At 46.5% G+C, this 25,210-nt stretch overlaps 1 protein-coding gene across 1 annotated transcript in view; it reads right to left on the bottom strand.

The window, feature by feature from the left end:
• DICER1 (dicer 1, ribonuclease III) overlaps window positions 1-18,218 on the bottom strand; it is a 67,158-nt gene extending 48,940 nt beyond the window's left edge. Inside the window, 1 exon segment of the mRNA XM_059685879.1 lies at window positions 18,080-18,218. The gene's annotated coding sequence lies outside the window, so the exon portion shown is untranslated.
• Window positions 18,219-25,210: the final 6,992 nt, after the last annotated feature.

The raw sequence follows: 25,210 nt of genomic DNA, 5'->3' as shown, positions 1-25,210 counted from the left end.
TAAAACTCTCAGACACCAGGGCAAGTCAGTATCACGCTGACACGAGCATGCAGGTCATCACCCTAACTGCTCCTGTCAGTGCGCTTCCTGAAGCTGCCTCGTGCTCCAGCGGCAATTCCAGCCTGGCTGCCACCTAGGAAGATGCAAGTCAATTCACCACCATCTCTCCCCTCCTCGCTAATGCACACTCGCCTTCTTTCTGGACGCACCATAACCAAAACAATAAACCAGTGATCCTTTAAGTTCACCGCAGCCTCACTATGACTGCTGATTATCCCAACCACTTCCCTAGACAATCCTGTGTAGATACATGAGAACGTGCACATGCCAAATACAATGAGAACTCATTTTATGTTCATAACAGAGCCAACAGGTCACGTTTTCTCATTTTAATCGATGACCACAACTTAAATTACAAACATGCAAATTCCCGTTTGATGGCCCCTTTTATAACTCTGAAAGACAAGCCACATACCAGACTCTCTGTCGAGTTTCAGAATAAACCAAGAGACTGACCCCACATGCGCATCTAACCCACTCGACGGCTGTGCCCTTTCACACCAAGCTTGTCCCAACGGCCAGCCTGCTCACCGGAAGGCTAAAGGCACCAGGAGCTTCCTGTGCGCATTTTCAAAACTGGTAACAGAGAACTCCAGCTCACCCATGTCCTGGCATTAGTGTCCCAGACTGAGAGTCCAGCTTTACAAATACGAACGTCCAGCCTTCAGTCCTAACCTTGTGAAGCCCAAATGCACTCCTCCCTCCATGAAGTCCCAGTGAACAAAAGGAAAACATGAACCCTGACATTAAAACACAGCCAAAAGCACTGGTGTCAACTAACAGAAAAAACTAAGAAATGTTTGAAGAGCTTTCAGTTCCTAGTAAACCACCACAAAAACAAGTCTGAGATGTCCTAAATTAAAGTTACAGAGGCTAGAGAGAAAGACAGAAGGCCAGCCTGGGAACAGCCGGGAGCTGGCTCTAACCAGGCTGCTCCTGCTCCCTGGCCCTCGCTGGACTTTCGGATTCGTTTCCAGGGGCTATTTCCTCGATTATTCTGAAGAGAACAGCCAGGCAACCTCGGACCCCCGGGACCTGGGCTTCTTACTTACACCTGAGCTTCCCCAACTTGCCCACCCCCTACCCAGGGCTTCCCTGAGCCCGGAGCCCGTCGCGGCCTGTCCAGCTCCACCTTCCCCTGGCCTCTTGGTCCGGAGCTGGTGTAAGCCTTTCCAATTGGCTTCCATCTTTCTCCCTTGCTTGATGTAGGAAAACGGCTGCAAAACTCCGACAAGGAACAGGCTGTCTGTGCAACCTAACCGGGCTGCTAGTGGTTTGTTTAGATTCCAGGCACCAAGACCTGTCTTCTTTTTTGCCAGCAATGGCCCAATAATCCCTGTCTTTTAAAGGCTGTCAGCCATGGAAGTTAAATTGTTTGTTTAACGTAACAAATATGCTATGGCTTTCCCAAGCATTATCCTAACTCCAACAAAGCCTTAGTGACTAAAGGCACCCTCGGCTCCGGATACAAAGGGACAGCTTTAAGTGGCGGCCCTGTGGTTGCTGGTCTAAGGGCAACATTAAAATTAAGAGGCGCCTTCCCCATCCTTTGTTTACAGAATTCTTCTCAGTTCTTTCCCAATGTATGTGAATCTTACACCTCTAGCTCTTCTCACTTATTTCTCAGGAATGTTTAAGGGCCTGAGAGCCACCTCTGAAATGTAATCAAGAAAGATAACTGCAGCCCTGGCCAGGCGGTTCAGGGGCCTGGAGCATCACCCTACACCACAAGGTTGGAGGTTTGGTTCCCAGTCAGGGTACATACCTAGGTTTTGGGCTCAATCCCAGTCAGGACACTTAAAGGGAGGCAACCAATCAGTTTCTCTCTCACATTCGTTTCTCTGTTTCTCTCTCTCTCCCCTGCCCCACTCCCTCCCTGCACCCCTTCCTCTCTCTTTCAGATCAGTAACATGTCAAATCAATGAGCATGTCCTCGGGTGAGGATTTACAATAAAGGAAGATAATGCCCCATCTCCAAGTTTCCTAGGAAAAGATGGGCCTCATTTGCCACCTGACTCCAAATTGCAAAACCTACCTCCAGTGATAAAGATACCAGAAATTAGCAATTTATCTTGACAGCACGGAAGTAATAGGCTGTAGCCACTGTCCTCTCCAGCTCTGTAGTGGCTGACCAGATGCACATCCCATTCTGGTTCAATGTTCACTCATAATAAAACCGTTTTCTTCCCTTCTACCTTTTTTGCAGAGATTTTCTGGGTTGCAAGAATTTGTTTCTAATTCTATTTTTACATCAGCTTTACAAAAAAACACCACGTCCAGTTCTCAAATAGTATGCATGCCAAATAACAAAATTCCATTTCATGGAACTTCCTAAAACATGCTGCCCAACTACACTGGGGAAAGGAGTTTTTAAAAGAAGAGGGAGCTAAGTGCGCAAACAGCCTTATTAAAAAAGAAATCTGCGCATAGAAAGGGTCCGAAGTTGTTTAACTCTTTTTAGATATATATATATACACACACATACACACACACACACACACACACACTAGAGGCCCAGGGCACGAAATTCGTGCACTGGCGGGGGAGGGGGGGAGTTCCCTCAGCCCAGCCTGTGCCCTCTCACAGTCCGGGAGCCCTCGGGAAATGTTTGACTGACATATGGCTGCTGCACTCGCCAGCCATGAGCCCGGCTTCTGGCTGAGTGGCGCTCCCCCTGTGGGAGCAAACTGACCACCAGGGGGCAGCTCCTGAATTCAGCATCTGCCCCCTGGTGGTCAGTGCACGTCATAGCAAGCGGTTGAGCGGCCTTAGCATATCATTAGCATATTACACTTTGATTGGTTGAATGGATGACCGGACACTTAGCATATTAGGCTTTTATTATATAGGATTATTGACTTTAGAGAGACAGGAAGGGAGAGGAGAGAGACAGAAACACAGGTGAGAGTGAAACATTGATGGGCCCCCTACTGGGGATTGACTCCAAAACCCTGGCATATGCCCTGACCAGGAATCAAATTGGTGACCTATAGGTGCACTGGATGATGCTCGACCAACTGAGCCACACCGGACAGGGCTCAACTGTTTTAAGAAAACTTCCTAAGTCCAGATGATGCTCTCACCTCTTAAGAGGTTCTCATACTAGTACACAGCCACTCCCTCCTCCCAGATGTTCCCAGGCTGTAGGAGGGGCACCCAGTAAGGCAACTGAGGCTGTAGAAAGCAAGGCCTTTTTGATTTTTTAAAGTTTTTTTTTTTTTAAAGTCATCTGCATGCCAGCAAGGGGTCCAGCGTCAGTAAGGCTTATCATACGCCACTACCTCTCTCTAAGGTTGTTTCCTTGCCTACAAAATAGGAACACCTGACTATTACGAGGATCAAGTAAGACCATGCATGCATGTATTGAGCCTGGTGGAGAAAAAGTGTTTGCAACACAGAAAATGCTCACTAAGTGGAGTTTCTCAAAAACCACACTCCCATCTCTATCTAGAACCATGTTTTCAAACAATTCTTAAGACTATAAGGAATGTCTTAAAGAAGACCTAAGATGTTTAATTAATTCTAAAACTCAGCATAGAAAATATATTCTCATATAAATTTAAAGTACACAAGATTTTATACAGTATTTTAACCCAACAAACATGAAAAAAAAACAAAACTCTGAACTACCTAGACATTATGAATTTATAGGATAGAAATCAAATCTAAATCACAAACTATAGTATGTGAAATAAAGTTACATAGCTTTGTATCCACCAATTTTCTTTAAAAGCAAAGAAAAAAAAAAACACAACAAAAAGTATCATATACTATTTCTGTTGGCCCCACTGACATCACTGAAAATATTACTTCCCTTAACTACTTCTTAGGCAATGAAATAGTACAGATGGGCAAGAAATTATCATCGTCATCACCACAAAATGGACAAGTTTGAAATGTAAAGTGTAAAAAAAACATACAAAAAGATGGGAAATATCCCAAATTTCTATAGTATACAAAGTAAATATTTCAAGGATTTATTAACTCCTACTTGGTGAGTATAGCTTATGAAAAGACTAAGGTCAAACAAAGATTGAGACCAAAGAGAAGAGAAAAGGAATATAAACTTCAAGAATTTAAACCCCAATATCTTTAGATACTAATTACAGATTTCCATTTTTACTTGTCATTTGTCATTAATTAGAAATCCTTGTATACTAATCTAGCCTACAACATTAACACATACAAAACTTCATACAGAAATGTTCCCTTCAACATTACCAATTATAACAGCAAAAATGCCCCTCCCACTTCCACCCCCAAATCTAAATGTCTCACAATGAATGAGGGAATGGTTTGGTAAACCATGGTTCATTTTACATGATACAATTCAATTGAGCCATTAAACAGAACGAATTTATAATGAACAAAAATGCTTATGTTATGGCATAAAATGAAAAAAGCAGAACATTTTTATTTACAATAAGATTATGATTATGTCTTCAAGTTAAAAACTAAAAAAAAGAGCCCTGACTGGTTTGGCTCAGTGGATAGAGCATCGGCCTGCGGACTGAAGGGTCCCAGGTTCAATTCGGACCAGGGGCATGTACCTTGGTTGCAGGCACATCCCTAGTAGAAGGTGTGCAGGGGTCAGCTGATCGGTGTTTCTCTCTCATAGATGTTTCTGGCTCTCTATCCCTCTCCCTTCCTCTCTGTGAAAAGTCAATGAAATATTAAAAAAAAAAAAAAAGAAAAAGAAAAAACTAAAAAAAGAAAAGGGAGGGAGGGGGGAACGGAGAGAAAATATTCACTCAAAAATTGAGGACATGATTACTACCCAGAGTAATTTATTTTCCTTAAAATTTTTCTGCATTTTAAAATTCCCTATAATCTGAGCACTTTATTACTTTTAGAATTGGAAAAAAAACTTTCAAGGGTTTGTATAAAGACAACAGTTTAGAAATATATGATTCTGTTTTAGGAACTGGAAAAGAAAAACTCCCTTTCTGAAGCTATTAATTGTGGTAAATTTTACCCCAGTTTCTATAAGTTAAACCACAAATTCAATGGCCTTCTTTTCTTGCACTACTCTACGAACCAAACAAATTTCTGGGTTTCTCTAAATATCTAACATAAATATATTAAGTTTACATTGCAACGTAATTATGCCTAAAACTAGATTTGTCAGAAACTGAAGTTGAATGCAGGTCAAATACCATTTTAATAAATTCCATCCATCAAAATTTCCATATAAGAAGTATCTCTAGGCTGCCAGCCAATGGCCCCTTTACTTGGAATACTTCTGAAAAAGACCACATTCCCACTCATCAAAATGGCACAGAGGCCTGACTTCCCTTCCAGCTACCTAAAGTGACATTTCCCCTGCAGCGTGTTTCAGGAGAGGTAAATAATTAACACAGCACTAGCTTTCAAGGTGAGTTTTAAGGTTAAGGTATGATTCCAAGTTTCTGTATTTGACTCAATAAAAACACTGTTCAACAAGTACTAGAATTTTACTCAATTCTGCCTATCTTTTACACCACATAAGACCACCCATGAGGAAAAAGGGGCCACTTTATGTCAAGCGATTTTAAGATAATATAACACAGACATTTTCTTTTTCTTTCTTTATTTAATTATTTAGAGAGAGGAAGGGAGAGGGAGAAAGAGAAACATCAATGTAAGAGTGAAACATGGAAGGGCTGCCTCCTCCTCCTCCATGTCACCTACCAGGGATATAGCCCACACCCAATCATGTGCTCTGACTGGGAATCGAACCGGCAACGTTTTGGTGCATGGAACAATGCCAACCGAGTCACACTGGGCAGGGCAACATGGACATTTTAATACTAAAGACGGGTCTGGTCCTGAGACGAAATGAGCCTACTAGACTGGTACAGATGAGGGATGTTTAATCAACGTGGAGTCAGAAGAGAACATTAAGAGCTCCAGGCAGGGAGGAAAGCACACACCACGGCCTGGGCACTGTGGGCACCGCTCCTGCTACCTGCTTCCCTCCCAACCTCCGCACTGAGCTTCTCCTGGGGCCACACCCCTCTCTCCCCACAGAGCTTCTCTCATTGGACGCCCCGCACCCAGCACACACAGCCTATCCACACACCCACATCAGGCTCCATGATCCCCTGTTCCTCATGAGATGCTATTGCTACCCCTCCACCCCAAAACTGTGAACTCTTAGAAATGAAAGATAGCCTCATACTTGACTTACACTAAATTCACGGAAAGCTGGAAATACCACAAATATATTTCCATTAACACTACATTGAGAATAAACTTTATTTATCTAACCTTAAATTAACATTTATCTTTATAGGTCAAAGAAAATTTCAATTTAGTAGATACTTCCTACTGTTTAAAGACTTTACATAACCCCAATTATTTGAATAAGTTTAATGCCTCCATCCTTGCCCCTCTCTCCTTAGAAAGAAGAGTTCAGGGATGGCCTGACAGCGTCAACGCCAGAGCGGCATCAGTTGGCACAATGGCAATCCTGACATCACACAACTATATTCCTCCTCCCTCCCAAACCTTCTGGTGAACCCCCAGCCACTACAGAACTGTCTCCTCGTTAAGGCAACCTGATCTGACACTAACCTTGAAAATGACTCAGCAACAATTCAAAGCTCTACAGTTTCAAGTACAACTGGGAAAACCCAAAGACTCAAATAATTCTTCTCATTACTTTTTTTAGAAACTGTATTTTATTAGGTTTAAAATCCAGATAAAACTTTGTTCAATGTCAACTAAGAAGTGCAGAAGAAAGGACAGAAAAAAAATCATTTTTAGCCATCACAACTGAAAATCGAGGCAAGAGTCATTAATGGACACTAAAACTATTGGGTGATAGTTACAAAAGAATATTAACATCATGTCACAATAGCTCTGCACAGATTACCTATTTGACATGGAAACAACTTTTTCACTAGAAACACCTGCCAGATGCCACTGTAACTTAACCCAAGTGACACAATTAGCATCACCAACACTGAGACAACATGTACTTCCCCCCACGGTGAGGAACTGAAAGTACCAAAGCTACAAAACAATACCATCTCTGCAGCATTCCTGCTAAAAGTGCAAAACCTGAATCTCATCATGAGGAAACGTGAAAACCAAATCTGAGATTCCTTTTACAAAACAACTGGCTGTGCTCTTCAAAAATGCCCGTATCATAGAAGTGCAAAGCTGAGGAACTATCAGATTAAACGAGTAAAGAGACATGACAGCCCTAGCTGGTTTGGGTCGGTGGACAGAGCGTTGGCCTGTGGACTGGAGGTCCCCGGTTTGATTCCAGTCAAGGGCATATGCCTGGGTTGCAGGCTCCATCCCCAGTGGGGGGCATGCAGGAGGCAGCTGATCAATGATTCTCTCTCATCACTGAAGTTCCTATCTTTCTCTCCCTCTCCTTTCCTCTCTGAAAGCAATAAAAATATATTTTTTTTAAAAAGAGAGACATGACAACTAAACACAATGTACATAATTGAGCTGAATGGGGATCAGACTATGCTACCTCAAAATGTGTCACTTTGGCATAAGGATTTTTAGAGCTGAAGGCAAGACCAACAGCAGACACGCGAGGAAGTCCCCGCCCGCCCCGGTTCTGCCTAAAAGCAGGCCATCAATTTCCCACTGTCAAGGTGCCCCTTCTCCCACTCCCGTACCAGGAAGAGATGACCCCTATCACTGGAGAGAGACCCCGGGGACTTGGCTCCGCATAAATAAACCTACTGAAATAACACTTACTTTCCCTGTGTCCCTCGCAGATTTACCTTGCCACAAGTTACCACCCTTAGAAGTCCAAACTCCTGTTCCTCTGTCTGGTCACGTCTCCACAGTTTGTCGCCCTGTATTAAAATGGCTATGCCTCTCAGGCCTCACCGCTTCTTTGGCTTTTATTTCTTCCTATGAAGCTGCTGCGTGCGTGGAGAACAAGCCTTTCTCCAGCTAATCTGTCCTTCGTCGGTTTAATTCGGTCCCCAGCCACTGAACTAGACCACAGAGGGAAGCTACCCGCCTCCCCATAGGAACACTGGTGACGTTGTAATATTATCAATGTGAAATTATCTGAGTTTCATAACTGTGTGACGAATATGTAAGAGAATATTCTTGTTCTCAAAATCTACCTCAAATATTTGGTAGTGAAGAGCACAAGGTCTGGAATGCAAATGCACAAACTGATAAATATTGGTAAATGCAGGGTATTCTATTCCCACAACTCTGTAAGGTGTGTTTTAAACGTAAAGTTAAAAATAAAACTCTACTAAATACTGACAAGTCAGTATTTAGCTATCAGTAGAACACAGAAAATAGAGCTATGTCCCATTTCATTTCATAGTAGTATAAAAATATTTAAGGTGGTTTTCCTCGCTTAAAAACCTTTGTTTTACCTCCTGCCCCTTAAATTACTCATTCATTCAATAAATATTTATTGAGCAAGACATCCCTAGTACAAGTCTATAATGGAGGAGGTGAGAATGGGCCGCAGTTCAGTTTTATAGACGGAGTAATAGCAGCATTAGTCAGGAAGGGGACAGTCAGGGCCTCCTGGGGACAAGACTCCCTGCAGGTCAAGCTGAAGAAATTGCGAGAAGCAGCATGCTGGAGCACCTGTCCACAGGAGAATGGTGAGACGGCGAAACTGTAAGACAAGCGGGAGTAGGGCATAAAGGGTCTTCTCGATGGCTCTGTGGGGATTTGTCCGCTTGGGCGAGATCTGGCTCAGATTTTCTATTCTCAGTAGACATCCGGGGCTCTCACCGAGTAAACCGCAGCCCAAGAACAACTGTGTATCAAGGCCCAAAGACAAGGACAGCTAAACACGAGGGGGAGGCTCCTGAACTGTAACGCTTTCCTTCAGAGCAGACATTCCTTTCCTGTTACAAACATTTCCGCTCCTCACACCTGTGCCTGGGACTGTCCCTGTGTGCGCACCGAAAGTCCCTGTAGCACAAACCCCCACCCACCTGCCCCCACCCCGGGAGACCCAGGGCCTTTCTGGCCCATCTCTAGCCCGAGCCCCTATCCTCGCCTCCTGTTACACCTTTCCACTTGGAAAGCCACACTCAGCTGCAAGGGAACGTTTGGCTGTTCCAAAAATTCAATTCATCTAAAAAGAAAGATGAAGATTTGCTATTATTAAAACTACAAACAAATTTTTAAACCCTCCATTACAGGAATTCAGGAATTTTGGGGAGAAAAAATCCAGCAGCATCAGAAAAAATGCAGCCTCCTAAGCGAACAAGTCTTTTTCATTTCACTCAACTGTGTTACAATTAAACCCAATACATTACAGAGCAAATCCCTGAGAGAGGGAGGGAAGCAGGGTAGAAGTCAGAGTGGTGCTTGAATCCATCTGCTACCTGTAAGACCTCGGGCTAACGACCTCACCTCTCAATCCCAGCAGCATTCTATAATGGGATCTACAACGATGTCTGTCCGCCCCACACTCCTCTAGCTCCCCTACATAATCCACAATACATACATTTAATTCATTAGCCAAGTCAAATGTGCAAATCACTAAAAAAATGCATAAGATGTTTGGTGGGGAAAAGAATTGCATGCGCTGGAGGGAGGAAGTTGAAGCCATTTGAATACTGACTGTCCCCCTCCCAAAATGTTTTGAAGATACTCCTATTTTATACTTTACTTATTTTTATTTTTACTATTACTTAGAAACAATCCTTCAAAGAACAACAACGCACATGTTAAATTATAATTCAAGTGTTGGATTAATCAAAAGTGAATTTTGGTCAGATTAGAAATTTAGCTTCCAATCTAATTACAAATTTCATATACTAATCAAGAGCTTCTTTTTAAAAAAAATTTTTAATTGATTTGAGAGAGAGAGAGAGAGAGAGAGAGAGAGAGAGAGAGAAACACTGATTTGTTGTTCCATGTTTTATGCACTCATTGGTTGATTCATCTATGCTCCCAACCTTGGCATATCGGGGCTGATGCTCCAACCAACTGAGCTACCAGTAGCTTTTGAATATCATTAGTTTTCAGGGAACTAACTTTGTCCACATAAATCACACTAGTACCTAACTTCTAAGAATATATAAATCCTAACTGAAGTGTCATTAACCACTGACTATTATTTCATACACATAGCAAAGAGTATTCTTTATATTACTTATCTCTTAAACAGTTGTAATTTTTTCAAATGAAGCAAAGTTTTAGCTGGTTATTTTAGCATCAATTACTTTCTCATGGCCACTCAAGGAAATACTTTAGATAAAGTGGACAAATTCCTTGGAAAACACAGTTTACCAAAGTTAACATCTGAAAAAACAAAAATCTGAAGAGGCCTATACCTTTTAAAGAAAATAGATTATTAAAAATTGATTATTAAAAACTCCAAGCCCAGATGGCTTCACTAGTGATTCTTCTAAATATTTAAAAATAACTTCAATCTTAAAAACAAACTCTTCAGGACAGAAGAAAGAGAGAATACTTCCCAACTCTTTCTATGATGCCAGCATAAACTTGACACCAAAACCTAATAAAAACAGTAAAATTACAGCCCCACCTCTCAAACAAAAAACATAAAAATGCTAAACAAATCCTAGCAAACTGAATCCAGATATATATAAAAAGGAAAATGCATCTTAACCTGTTGTGTTTTGTCACAGGAATGCAAAGATGGCTTAACATAAAAAAAAAAATCAATTGATTAGGACTTAACTATAAAGCTACAGTAATTAAGATAGTGTGGGTGCTGGCACAAAAATAGACAATGAAACAGAATAAAATATGGAAAAGGACACATATATAAGCTTACTTACTTAATGGCAAAAAACAATACTGTAGTACAGCAGGGAATAGAAGCTAGGTTGTATATCCAGAGAGAAAAAAGAATCCTTACTCCCGCCTCATATCACACACAAAAATCAATGCGAGTTAGATTATATATCTAAATGTACAAAACTGAACAATAAAGTTATTAGAAAAAAACATAGGCGAATACATCTTCATGTCCTTGGGTGAGCAGAAATTTCTTAGACAAGATCTAGAAAGCACCGGTCATAAAGGGAAAACATTGACAAACTGGACTACATAAAATTAGAACCTGTGTTCATTAAATGACCTGATTAAGAGAGTGAAAAAGCAAGCCAGAGTAGGATATAGTAACAACTCCTACAGATCAATAAGCAAAAGGCAGACGAGCAAACTGAGTGGGCAAAAAGGACTTCACAGCACAAGGTATCAAAATGATCAAAGAGAAAAAGTAAAAGAGTTTCTGTCAGGTTCTCATCCATTAACAAACATTTACTAAGCTGTTCTAGATGGAGACAGAGAAGATGAAAAGACTCAACGGTCTCCGAAAGATTCTGACATCCATTCAAAGCAAAAATCTGACTTTATCTACTTCGTAAGACTATTTCCCAAAGTTTTCATCTTACATTTCTGGGAGGAAGGGAGAGAGAAACATCAATGTGAGCGCAACACATGGATCTGCTGCCTCCTGCAGGGACCGAGCCAGCACCCCAGCATGTGCCCTGAGGAATGGAACCGGGAACCTCAGTGCCCTGGACAGCACGCAACCGAGTCACACCAGCCAGGGCAGTAATAATCTTTTAAAAAACAACATAAAAGCAATGTTATTCTCCATAAAACTGTGCTAGTTTCTAAATACTTCAAAAAGTAATAAAAACTAATTTATTCACTGAACAAATCGGAGCACCTCCTGTATGCCAGGTACTGTTCCAGTCCATCCTTACCTACACTAATAAAAGAGAAACATGGTAATTGGCGTACGACCGCTACCCTTCCCATTGGCTAATCAGGGTGATATGCAAATTAACTGTCAGCCAAGATGGCGCCCGCAGCCAGGCAGCTTGAAACTAACATGAGACTTGCTTGCTTCAGTGACGGAGGACTCCAACGTTCTCCGCAGGCCACTGCAGGCCTCTGAGCCTGCAGTTTCAAACACTGTAACAAATATAGACCCTAAACAAAACCCCAGAAACCAGCTTTCAGCCGGCTGGGATCTCAGTGCTGGAGTTGATAGAGTTTCGAGAACCGAAACAAACCAGATACCTGCTTTCAGGAGCGGAGGCCTAAGAGCTGGAGCCTCAGAGCTAAAGCTGGCCCAGAATAAAAAAAGAAAAAAAGGAGCAGTTGGGAGCTTCAGTCCCAGCCTGAAAATAGCCCTCAGCCCCTCACCCAGACTGGCCAGGCACCCCAGTGGGGACCCCCACCCTGAAGGGGGTGTGACCAGCTGCAAACAGCCATCATCCCCTCATCCGGGCTGGCCAGGCACCCCAGTGGGGACCCCCACCCTGATCCAGGACACCCTTCAAGGCAAACCAGTCAGCCCCCATCCGTGCACCAGGCCTCTATTCTATATAGTAAAAGGGTAATATGCCTCCCAGCACCAGGATCAGCAGAGCTGAGAGGCCTCCCGGCACCGGGATCAGTGTGACAGGGGGCAGCGCCCAAACCCCCTGATCGCCCTGCGGCTCTGTGTGTGACAGGGGGCAGGGCCACAACCTCCCTATCGGCCCTGCTCTGTTTGTGACAGGTGAAGGCGCCCCAACCCCCTGATTGGCCCTGCTCTGTGGGTGATAGAGGGCGGCGCCCCAACCCCCTGATCCACCCTGCTCTGTGTATGACAGGGGGTGGTGTGCCAACTCCCCTATCGGCCCTACTCTGTGAGTGACAGGGGGGAGCTCTTCAACCCCCTGATGGGCCCTGCTCTGTGCGTGACAGGGGGAAGCTCCCCAACCCCCTGATGGGCCCTGCTCTGTGCGTGACAGGGGGGAGCTCCCCAACCCCCTGATGGGCACTGCTCTGTGCGTGACAGGGGGCAGCGCCCCAAACCCGATTGGCCCTGCTCTGTGCGTGACAGGGGGTGGCGCCACAACCTCCCCATCGACTCTGCCTTGAGTGTGACAGGGGGCGGTGCCCCAACCCCCCAATCGGCCCTACCCTGAGCGTGACTGAGGGTGGCATCGCAACCTCCCAATCCGCCTTGCTCTGTGCATGACAGGGGGTGGCACCCCAACTCCCCAATCGGCCCTACTCTGAGCCCGACCAGGGGCTGCACCTAGGGATTGGGCCTGCCCTCTGCCACCCGGGAGCAGGCCTAAGCCAGCAGGTCGTTATCTCCCAAGGGGTCCCAGACTGCGAGAGGGCACAGGCCGGGCTGAGGGACCCCCTCCTCCCCCCCGAGTGCACAAATTTTTGTGCACCGGGCCTCTAGTTATTCTATAAACCTTAACACAGACATTTAATGTCACTACAAGTCTCAAAAATCAAACACTAAGGCCAAAATTTAAGTATTTCATGTCTTATCTCTACTAAATCTTATAGACAACCTCAAGCAATGCTTTCTTATGGCATCTTCCTAGTCACGTATTTAAATGATGCTAAGCTATCCTTGCCCTAAGCAACTTCACATATTAAGAGAACCAACAATTCACTGACAATTTTAGATAAATAGGAAAGACATTTTGTACTCAGAGTTTGTTTTAACAAAGGCCTTCTTACATTACTGAAAATTTTAATTTCATCAGCTAGACCTAAAAAATACAGTTGACCCTCGAACATCACAAAGAGGGTACACTTATACAGATTTTTATGCAATAAATACCTGTACTGTTTTTGATCCACGGTTGCAGAGGGTCATTACACAAAGGAAACTTGAGCACCAAGGATTTCGGTATTCGAGGCAGGGGTGAGGAGATCAGCGCCCTGTAACCCCATGTTGCTCAAGGATCAGCTGCATCACTTCCTCTGCATTCACTCACTGAGGACACACCACCACCAAAGCAGCCCCGCTTTTCAGGCCAACACACGTTCGTTCATTCCCAAAGCCTGGCAGCGAAAATCTGGGAACTCCTGCCTGCCTATCCTGTCCAGAAATGAGTTCATTCGTAAAGAGATTGTCACTCAGCATCTGTCAAAAGACAACTGAATGAGACCCTGATATTTCAGGAAAATCATCTGGGAGATAAATGAACTAAACTCTAATAAATCAAATCACCAGAACGAGGTACCCCCGTATTCCTGAGGCCTTTCTATTCTGCCCGAGGCTTTTACCTAGTTTCCCTACAATGGCATGTGAAAAATGTTTCTCTATCACTCGTAAAACATTTTGTCCACATATTAATGTCATTTTATATGCAAATTTAAACAATTACTTATTCTTCATACAAGAGAAAAGTCTGCTTCTCCTGGTTAATTGGCATACTTCCTTTCATTAATCAATGCCAACTATAATTAGTACTGTTTCCTCTTTCACTTTAACTAACAATTTAGACTTTTAAAAAAACCCCTTCAGCTACATGCAGATGCCAAGCTCGCCTTGCCCTCAGCTTCTCGTCTAATTCCCTCCAGCCTCCTCCACTCTGTACCTCTCAACCCTTACCATTTCAGTCCTTTCATACACCTGTTATAGCAAAACCATCTCAAACCCTTCCTCAAGGTAGACAGATAATAAAATATACACACGCAATGACCTTTTAGAATGACCTAAACTCTTGAATGTTCAAAAAAGCAGAGCATAAGGTAAACAAGACAAATCATATGGCTCCAACTTACAATTTACCCAAGGTAGACATGGACCCTCCAGTGTCCTCCTCCGGCAGCCAAGAGCACAGCCTAGCGCCATGACGGCTCAACTGAAGCAGCTCAGTTATTTGAATATCCATTTGCCAGGAACTGAGATCATAAAAATGAGTCAATCCTGGGTCTTAAGGAGATTAAAGTGTTTTCTTGACAAAGAGGAACCGTTTGTAGGAAAGTGTAACTTTCAGGAGAGCCCTGAGAAAGTTCATATTGCGATAAAATCTGAGTCCAGCCCTCACTGGTTTGGCTCAGTGGACAGAGCATCGGCCCTCGGATGGAAGGGTCCCAAGTTTGATTCCAGTCAAGGGATGTACCTTGGTTGCAGGCTCAGTCCTCAGTAGGGGGCATGCAGAAGGCAGTTGATCGATATTTCTAACTCTCTTTATCCCTCTCTTTCTCTCTATAAAAATCAATAAAAAATATATATTTTTTAAAATCTGAGTCCAGTATTTTGATGATCTGGCCCAGCTGGGGTGACAATTGATTGAGCATCATCCAATGCACTGATAGGTTGCCAGGTCAAGGCACATACCCGAGTTGTGGGTTGGATCCCTGGTTGGTGCATGTATGGAAAACAACCAATCAATGTATCTCTCTCACACCGGTTTCTTTTTCTCTCTCTCTCTCCCTCCCCGTCCCCCGCCCCCCCCCCCCACCCCTATCTCTAAGCATGTCCTTGGGTTAAGATGAAACACACACACACACACACACACACACACACACACACACACGAGAACTATTCATAAAGCCAAAATGCAGAAGCAACAACCCAGGTGTCCACCTACGGATGAATGGATAAATAAAATGTGGTACATACACATACAATGAACCATTATTCAGCCTTAAAAAGGAAATCCTGACACAGGCTACAACATAAATGAACCCTGAAGAAGCTTAAGTGAAATACACCAGTCACAAAAGGACAAATACTGTATGATCCCACTTGTATGAGGTTCCAAGAGGAGTCACATTCATAGAGAAATAGAATGATGGCTGCCCAGGGCTGGAAGGAGGGTGGAGTGAGAGTTAGTGTTTAATGGGGCAGAGTTTCAGTTGAGGGAGAGGAAAAAGTTCTGGAGATGATGGTGCTGATGGTTGCAAAACAATGTGTGTGTACTTCATGCCATAAAACCATACACTGAAAACTGGTTAAAGTGATAAAATTAGTTATATATATTTAGCATAGGAAAAAAACTGAAATACTCAGATGAGAGGTCACCTGAACATGTAGGTTACACAGCGTTTCCTTCATTCAACAACAAGCATCAACTAAGGACTTCCTGCACGTGCTATGGCTTCTTCTCCACAATCCACTTAGAACACCAGCGTAATGCAAGGGACAGAGCACCATGCAAGGGCTCTGAAATCACACCATCAGTCCTGCTCAGCCACTTCCAGACTTGAACTCCAGGCAATTATCTCTGTATGTGAAGTAAGGACAGTGCCTCAGGGTCACTTCTCTCCTTTGCCACAAGTAATGACCACAAGGTGTTAAGGTCACAAGTGAGAGAGTATCTATTAAATGTCTACTTTCTCAAGAGAAACAAGCATCGCCCAAGTCGGTGGCAGGGGACGAACAGTGCAATGCCGTAAGTCCTCCTTCCTAGGTGACGCGGAGCGCACCAGCCCACACACACCACCACAGAATCACCACCAGGTCAGATGAAGCCAGATGACAATGAAATGTCCTCGAAAACCAGGAGAGTGACACTCGGCAATGGCAAAACCACCTCGCTGCACAGTCCCTACACAGAGCCACAAGCCGGGTCCGGGAGACAGAACTCCACCTGCGACGAGGCGATGGCAGCGTGAGGAGCAAGCCCTCCCTGAAACACGTGCAGAAAAAGGCTTCTCTCCCCAAATTAAATCTAACTAACACATCTTTTCTTCACACGGTTCAAATGGCATCTTGTTGCCATGAATAAACCACACACCAACATTACCATTTAAGCGCTTCAAATGATCATATTAAAAGCAATCTTTAGTGTCTCTGATCTATAGACAAAATTTTATAAAATATGTCCTACATCAAGTTTTGAAATAACTGTATGTGTGTGCATGTATGTGGCATGTATTCCCTATAAAGTATGCACGTGCACATGTAGCTATCTAGTTTGAAAGACAACACCTGGCGAAAGAGGCCGATGCTTCCAGAGCCTAGTTCCTGCAGGAATCAGTGATGCCCAAATTACTATTCACAAGCCACCTCCTCCAGAATCCCGCCGGCATCCATCCTGTAATAAATCACTGGAGCTCTTGGTTAAGGCGAGTATTTTTACTGACAAATGTTAATGTTTACATCAACACGTTTTTCAGCTGCGTTAACCTTGCATTAAAGCACATTTTTTAAAAATTCCCTCATTTCCAAGGTACCTAACTCCTGCCCTTTTCCATGCGCTGTGCACTGCACTTGAGGGACAAGCAACACGAAGACAACGGGAAATCCGAATGGTGACGATGCAGAAAGCTCCAAGGACGAAGCACCTCAGGAAGCAGGCGCCTGCTTCCAAGGAAGGGCTCTTGGATTAGACGAAGGAAGGTCCTTAAGCCGAATCGATGTCCTTACACCGAATCCATGTCAGTCAACTGTGCTCGCCCGTGGTTGGAACACTTAAGGCTTACGTGGATCGGTCACGCGGGCGTTCTCAGCCTGACTTTCTGCACCAAAACGCTCCCTGAACACTGCAGGGCGAGGCTGGCTCTCACCTGCTCCCTGCACAGCTGCAGGCCACGCAGACGCTGCAGGCAGACACGCCGCTGGCCTGTGGGGCCTGCGCTGCGGGCCAGGCCGGCGGGCAGCCGGGCGCCTCCGGGTCATCTCCGCAGACCTGACGCGGGGCTGAAGCTCACGCTGATTCCCCGCAGAGTACAAGCCCGCGGGAGAGGCTCCTGGCGGGGACCACAAGTTCTGGCGCATAAACATCGCCGGGGAGGGGCGGGAAGATGGCCTCCGCCGCCCGCCCCGGACCCAGACCTGGTCACCCGCAGTGGTCGGGAACAGTCCTCCTGGTCCCGCCGGGCGCCCCGAAGGCCCGCGCTTCCTGCCAGCAGCACCCGCAGCCCCGCGTCCTCCCCCTCCACCCGCGGCCCTCCCGCAGGTGTCCGCTGCGGCCACAGCAGTGACCGCCGCCGCCGGTCCCAGGAAACCCCGAGGCGCCGCGGCCCGTCCCGCCGCAGCCGGTGCGCGTCCCCGGACCTGTCAAACCCCGCTCCCCAAGGGCGGCCCGCGACCCCCTGCCCCCCAACCAGAGCCGGGGCGACCGCACCACGTCCCTCCAAATCGGCCACTCGGAAGGGGCGCCAGGGTGGCCGGCGCACAGCCCTGCAGGCCGCGCCGTCTGCCCGCGCCGTCCCCGCCCCACGCGCCAGGCCTGAGCGCGGGCCCAGGGCCGGGGCGCCCACGCGGGCCGGGCGCAGCGCTCCCCGCCGGCCGGGCGCAGCGCTCCCCGCCCCGGACACAAAGCGGCGCCGCGGGAGCCCGCCTCACCTGCAGCACGGGGCGCCGCGGGCCTTCGAGAACCATCGGACCCCTCTCCGGCGCGTGCGTCACAGCCCAGGCCTCCCGGTGCCGCCCGGCGCCGCCGCCGCCGCCATTTCCTCCCGCTCGCCGGCGCCGCGTCCCCGCTGTCAGGCTACTCCATTCACCTGGGCCCGCTGCAGCCCGCGCCGCGCCGCGCCTCCGCCTCGACCCCTCCCGCCGGCGCCTGCGGAGATTGCGCAGCGCCCGGCTCGCCCGCAGCCCGCGCACGGCCCGCGGCAACGGCGCACGGCCGCTTGGAGAATCCCACCGGCGCCCGCGCCGCCCCGGACGCCGCGCCGCGCCGCGCCCCGCGCCGGCTGAGAGCGAGCCTGTGACTGGACGGCGCGCGGCGGTGAAAGGTTAACCCCGGCCCCTCAGCCAATCAGGAGCCCGGAGACGGCGGGGCTGAAGCGGGGTCTGCGGCCCAGCGGCGGCCGGGCCCGGGCCGTTCCAGCGCCGGGCGGCCTCGTGGGCTGCGGGCGCTCCCCGCCCGGCGGGGCAGGACCTCCGGGCGCTCGGATTCGCCCGCCGCCCTTGCTGCCCTGCGTGGCAGCCATCGCCCCTAAACGTGGCCTTTTCCCACTTCCCTCCCGCGTTTTAAAGACCTTCCCGCTCGGCCGCTTTCCACCCCGCTCCTGGCTGGGGTCCTCCGCATTTGGGGGGACCACGGACGCCACCTCCCACCCCCACCCACCCGCAGACGAGAGGGGACGGTGGCCCCATGTACGTGAAGTGCTCATTGCACAGGTTGCTGCCCACCCGGCACCATGCCTTGTGACTGTGGGTTAAAATGTGAAGGCCGAGTAACAGGCTTAAGGAAAATCCTCCTAATGTGCCCCAAAATGCAGACATCGCTTCCAGAGGCACCCGATAGGTGCTTCGGTGCCCGAGACTAGCACCTACTGTGTGCTGGGCGCTGCTGAGGTCAGCAAGGTTCAATACTGAACTCTTAGGCTAAGCTGCTCCCGTGGAGACGCGCTTGGCTGCAACTCGGATGTGTGTGTCCGTTACCAAAAAAGGCTGTAAAACATCTCACCAGTAATGTTGATATTTATTGCATGTTGGCATGTTGAACTGGTAGTGCTCTCTGATATATTGGAATGAATATTCGTTTCACCTGCGTCTTTTTAGAATGTGAGTGCGAGAAGAATGGCGATGCTTCGTGTGGCTCGCATTATGTCGCTATGGGACCGGCTGATGCAAGCGGGTGATCTTTCCATGGGGCCCTGCGAGGTCTGTGCAGTCATCGCCCCCCACCCCTGTCTATTAAAAGGAACAAAACAAAAAACCTCCAGCGACTGAACAGCTAAGATGTGAACAACTGAGATTTGAACCCGGGTGTTCTGGCTGTGAAGCTGGGGTGCTCATCGCGCCTGCGCGCCCATGTTGCTCATATAGTTGCTGTAAACTCACCTACTGGTAAGCGTGGACTGTTCATGGGTAAAATGAGGAGCTAGAATGCTCTTGGCAGACTTCCCTAAAAGTAATGTTTCTTATATGGCAAGCACTGTGGGCCGTAGACCTCCCCAGTAACACATGGAAAGGCTTTGGGGAGATCATCCTTTATGGGAAAGGAAGGCATCCAGGGTGGGGATGGCCACTCTCCCCACCCCCTCCCACCCCCACCCCCCACCCCCCCCCACCCTCCGCAGTGGGAATGTGTGGGCAGGTTCACTTCCAGCCCCTCCTGCTGTCCTCTGAGTTGGTCAAAACTAGCTGGACTTCATCAGCTAGCTTGTCTGATTTTCATCAAAATTTTTTTTAAAAATTAAGTATTTATATGGTTCATCCATCAGAAAGCATAAGAAGATATACAGTTAAAAGAATCTCTCCCCCACACCTGTCTCCATCCCCAAACACATAACCACTATTTTTTGCTCATTCTTCTAGGTAATCTTTTTATGCCTATAGAAGCCGAGACATCCCCCAATTTACAAAAGTAGTTGCATGCCACACCCAAGTATTACATTTTGCTTTTTATTACTTAATGTATCAAAAATATGTCGATAGCAGTATATGCAGAGCTCCTCATTAATTTTTTTTCAATGCCCATAACATTTTATTGTAGGAATATGCCAGAATGTATTTAACCAATACTCTGCTGACGGGCACTTAGACTTCCAGTCTTTTGTAATTAAACATCGGTCCATTTGGAACTGACTCGGTATGTGGGGTGAGGTATGGATCCAAATTAACATTTCTTCCAGACGCTACACAGCGTGCCATTGTTGCCCACTTGCAGAAGCGTTCCCTTCTAGACTCGTTTGTCCCAGTGGTGTGTCTATTCACCTTCCAGGTGCTCGTGCTTTAAATCTGGAGAAGAAATCTTGTAAGGGATAGTGTTTCATACTTGGTTGAGGTCACTAAAAAGCTTAGCGCTAATATCCCAGCCCATACTGAGCAGTACAGTACCATGTGGTAAGCATTTTCTGTGGCTTAATCTTTATTTCCTCCTTGCCCTGACTATATTTCAGTTTGTTGTGTTTTTTTTATAGAACAAGGCAGGATATAAATACACCTTTGTTTAAGCCCTAGCCGGTGTGGCTCACTGGATAGAGCGTTGGCCTGTGGACCAAAGCGTCCCAAGTTCAATTATGGCCAAGGGCATGTGCCTGGTTGCAGGCTCCTTCCCGGCCCAGGCCCTAGTCTGGGCATGTACAGGAGGCAACCAGTCGATGTGTTTTTTTCACATCAGTGTTTCTCTCTGTCTTTCCCTCTCTCTTCCACTCTCTCTCTCTAAAAGATCAATGGAAAAATATCCTCGGGTGAGGATTTAAAAAAAAAAAAAAAAAGATTCTCTGTTTGTAACAGAAACCAACCTGAAGTAGCTTAATGGAAAGGGAAGAATTTATCATTAGGATGTCAGTTTCTCACAAAGCCAGGACCAGGAATACAGCTACATCTTAGCCAAGGGCTTAGGACCAGGGTTAGGAAGTACCCAGAAACCCAAAAGATACTCCTCATGTCCTTCTGTGACTTTTCCCCCTGTGTGTCTGCTTCATCTCTCTCTCTCTCTCTCTCTCTCTCTACTAATTTGTTCTCTCTGCTTCTCTGTCTACACAGGTCTACACAGGATAATACAGCCATGCCCATATTCAGCTAGGAAGTCAGGCTAGTGTGGGGGTCAGACCCCAAACAAGGAAGCAGGGTGGCCTCCAAAGCCAGGCGGCGGATTGCGTGGAGGCGCCACACAGAGGAAAACCACACGGGGAAAACGGGAGCCAGGGGTCTCACTGCGGGGAAGGGGCTGCAGGCCCAGTAATGCGAAGAGCAAGAAGGCTGTGTGACCGGACTGGAATCAGAGGTATTGATGTGAATTCAAGCTTTGCAGCGTACGTAGCTATAACGATAAATGTAAATGTATTTGAAGTGCCATAGAGATGAGCCTGGAGCATCTTACTGTGTCAGAAAGTATGAAATGCACAAGGAATGATGGAGACATCTCAAAAACACAAAGCAGTCATCTTGAAGGGGCCACGTCTGGGGCAATTTGAGCATCAAAATAAATTATAGAAGGAGGAGATGGCCCATGTAATAAAGTGTAACCCACGAGCCCACACGGATATTTTTTATTGAATAAATAAATGGGGAGAAGAGATAGCTCATACATACAGTAGAATGCAGCCACGAAATAATGGAATTAAAAATCACTATTTGGCCGAAACCGGTTTGGCTCAGTGAATGAACCGTCGGCCTGCGGACTGAAGGGTCCCAGGTTCAATTCTGGTCGGGGGCATGTACCTGGGTTGCGGGCACATCCCCAGTAGGAGATGTGCAGGAGGCAGCTGATCGATGTTTCTCTCTCATCGATGTTTCTAACTCTATCTCTCTCCCTTCCTCTCTGTAAAAAATCAATAAAATATATTCTTTTAAAAAAATAAATAAAAATCACTATTTGGCAATCATCAGATAAGAAATATCAATGTATGCTATATCCAGTGGATAAAAGTTGGACAAGCAATGAACTATTTACTTAGGCCCAAAGCATCTCCCCATAAATTCCTTCTTTCAAATGTGAGAACTTTCTAAAAGAGAATCTAGCCCACACCACCTTACTAAAGTGTACGAAGCTAACTGTCACCCAAGGGGTCACAGACACACCGCTAAGACCACATGGTGAGCTATAAGCTGGGGTTCAGCGGGGGAAACATATGCAGAGAAGTGGCAGAGTGCACGCTGTCCCCCAACATTCATTATCACTCAGCATAGGCCAAGTGTAGCTATTGTGTGAGCACCATGGCCAGGGGCCAGCAGTCGGTATACCACGGACAGGGACAGAGCAGAGCCCGACCAAAGTGGGCACCACCCCACGGGCACTGCAAATCTCTGTTGACCAATGGGGTTAGGGAACTCCTGGTGTCTCTAAATAATGAGAAATAGATCCTGGGCCCCCAGGTACAGTGCTGGGAAGTCGGCGTTCCCAGGGCAGAGGGCAGCTCGGTGGCCTTGGCCCACCGGGAGCCTTGACTGGCCAAGGTTTTGTCTCTCCACCGACCTGCTCAGTCCTGCTTGGGGGGCTGTGAGCTCTGCTGTGAGGAGAGGGAAGGAGACGACCTTCAGGGCCATCCAGATTTGGCTCTGCTCATTAAGGTCCCTAGTGACCGAAAAAATCAGCATCAGGGGCGACAGAACCACTTCTGTAGTATTTCTGCCAAAAATGCGTGTCTTACATATTAGGGGAAATGTCACACGAACCCCCAAAAGAGGGCTGGTCCACAAGATGACGGGCCTGTAATCTTCAAAAACTTGAAGGTGATGAAAGTCAAAGGAAGACGGAAAATACAGCTTCGGGATGAAGGAGGCGAAGGGGCGTGACCAGTAAGTACGTGTGACCCTGGCTTGGAGCTCGTCGTCCTAAAGGCTTTATTGGCGTAACTGGTGAAAAGTGAACGGAGTCTGGGAGTTTTTGTACCTGTATTTTAGGCTTCTCCAGAGAAACAATACCCTATATCTGAATAAAAACAAGAGGAGATTGACGATAGGAATTGACTCAGGCAGGTGTAGAGACCGAAACGCCGCACACTCTGCCGCCTGCACCCTAAAGAGCCAGGAAAGTCGGGGGCAGCATTCAGTCTGCGTCCAAATGCCCGAGAAGCAGGGAAGACGATGGTGCAGCTCTCAGTCTGAGGTCAAGGCCCGTGAACCAGGGGCCCATGTGTGTGGGTCCCGGAGTCCGAAGGCCCACGAACCAGGAGCTCCATCTGCTGTCTGAGCAAAGGAGAAGATGGACAGCCCAACTCGAAAGAAGAGAGAATTAAAAAAAAAAAAAAAGGAGAGAATTGCTCTTCCTTTGGCTTTGTTCCATTCATGCCCTTAAGGGATTGAACACCTGTCCAGTAGGCGAGAAGGTCACATCATAGGAAGGTGGCTGGATGGCTGCTATGGTGGCAGACCATATGGATGGCTGTGGGGCCACAGAAGGACCGCCTGACAGTGCACGGGGTCCAGGAATTTCTTCCTGAGGAAGAACTTACATAAGCTGAGACCTGAAGTACTAGTAGCCGGAGGGAGTAGGGGATGTTCCGGGAGAAGGAGCAGCAAGTCGGAGCCCACAGGCAAGGTGTGGTTCATTCACGGAACTGAAAGGAGCCCAGTGTGGACCCAACCACAGAGCAGGAGACGAAAGACAGGGAAGGGCAGAGAACAGAAAGCACTTGTGTGTCCTGTTCAGAATTTACTCTTTCATCTCAGCGGTGGGGAGGCCATAGGAAGGTTCATGAGCACAAGGTGATGTGGCCAGATGCACCTTTTTAAAAGTTAACTCCAGCCTGTGTAGCAAGCGGGGAAGAGCAGCAGCAAGTGTCCATTTGCAATCGTGCAATCTGACGAGAATGGCCTGGATGGGAGAGCGGTGCCCCTGAATTAGAGGTATCCGAGAGGTAAAAATGTGACTGTTTCAACTCTCCCCTTTTCTAGTTGTGGTTTCAAGGCCACCAAGACTCTATTTCCAGAAAGTAGAGGGTGCGGTGAGCAGAGCACTGCTGGGCCTGGGAGCTTCCTGAGCTGACCAGGTCCGGTTCCGCTGTGATCCTGTGAGGTGGCCTCGCCACAGGGCCATACGCCTTCTGTTGTCAGTGTGCTTTGTAGCAAAATAATTAACACAGAGATGCATGACTCTTCATCTCGTCAAGTAGAATTAGACTAAAACAGAGGAAAACTATGCACCAGCCAGGCATACTCAGTGCGTTTTCCACTGTCCTGGATCAGATCAGGCCTCTCTTGACTTGAGTGAAATGATCTCAGTGCTTCTTGGCATCTCTTTGGGGGCGACTTGGAATCCCACCGTGTTTGTGACGAGCACATCAGTACTGAACCCTGAGGCGTGTTTCACTTAGAGCTAAAGAACCCGCCTGCAGGCTGCGAGGCACTTTCCCAGGGAAAGCCACCCGAAACCGCCTTCTGCTCGCCCACGCCCTGAGCAGCTCGCCTACAGTTTCAGTGCCTTTTCACTCCCACAGAAAAAGACAACAACAGAAAGATGGCCGTGTGGTAACCAGATCAGCGATACAAGATGTGGCTGAGAGTCCCCCTCATTGGAATAGAAACAATTTTCCCATATCTTAGGATCAGCTTTTTTTCATTTCATTTTCTTTTTTTTTTTTCAAAGTAAGCCTGTCATCTTAATTTACATTGAATTGTTACTCAGTAAACAGTAATCCAGCAGCATTCGTACTTCTGCAAGACAAATGCCTACAGAAGCTTGGAATTAAAAATCAGGTTTGCCCAGATTTTAAAAAAAAAAAAAAAAAAAAAAAAAAAACAGTTCAGGGATCTTAAGTCAGCCAAAGGAATGACATTTCAATTTTTCATTTTTATTTTTTTATTATTATTTTATTAGCTCTTTCTTTTGCTTTTTCTTTGTTTCCCTTTTTTTTGTTTGTTGCTCTATTTTTGCTTTTTTCTTTGTTCTCCTTTTTTGTTTGTTGCTTTATTTTCTACTTCTTTTCACGTTATTTTTTCATTATTCAATTTTATTTTATTTTTACTTGTTATTTTCTATTTTTATACCATTTTTTTAGAATCAGTTTTTTTGTAAATATATTATTTTGTTCCCTTTCTGTCTCTTCTTATCCATTCATCCCTTTTCTACCTCCGCTA

The sequence above is a fragment of the Myotis daubentonii genome, chromosome 1, assembly GCF_963259705.1.
Source record: "Myotis daubentonii chromosome 1, mMyoDau2.1, whole genome shotgun sequence".
NCBI lineage: Eukaryota > Metazoa > Chordata > Mammalia > Chiroptera > Vespertilionidae > Myotis > Myotis daubentonii.
The sequence above is the reverse complement of the archived record's forward strand: the minus strand, read 5'-3'. Positions and strand labels throughout refer to the sequence as shown.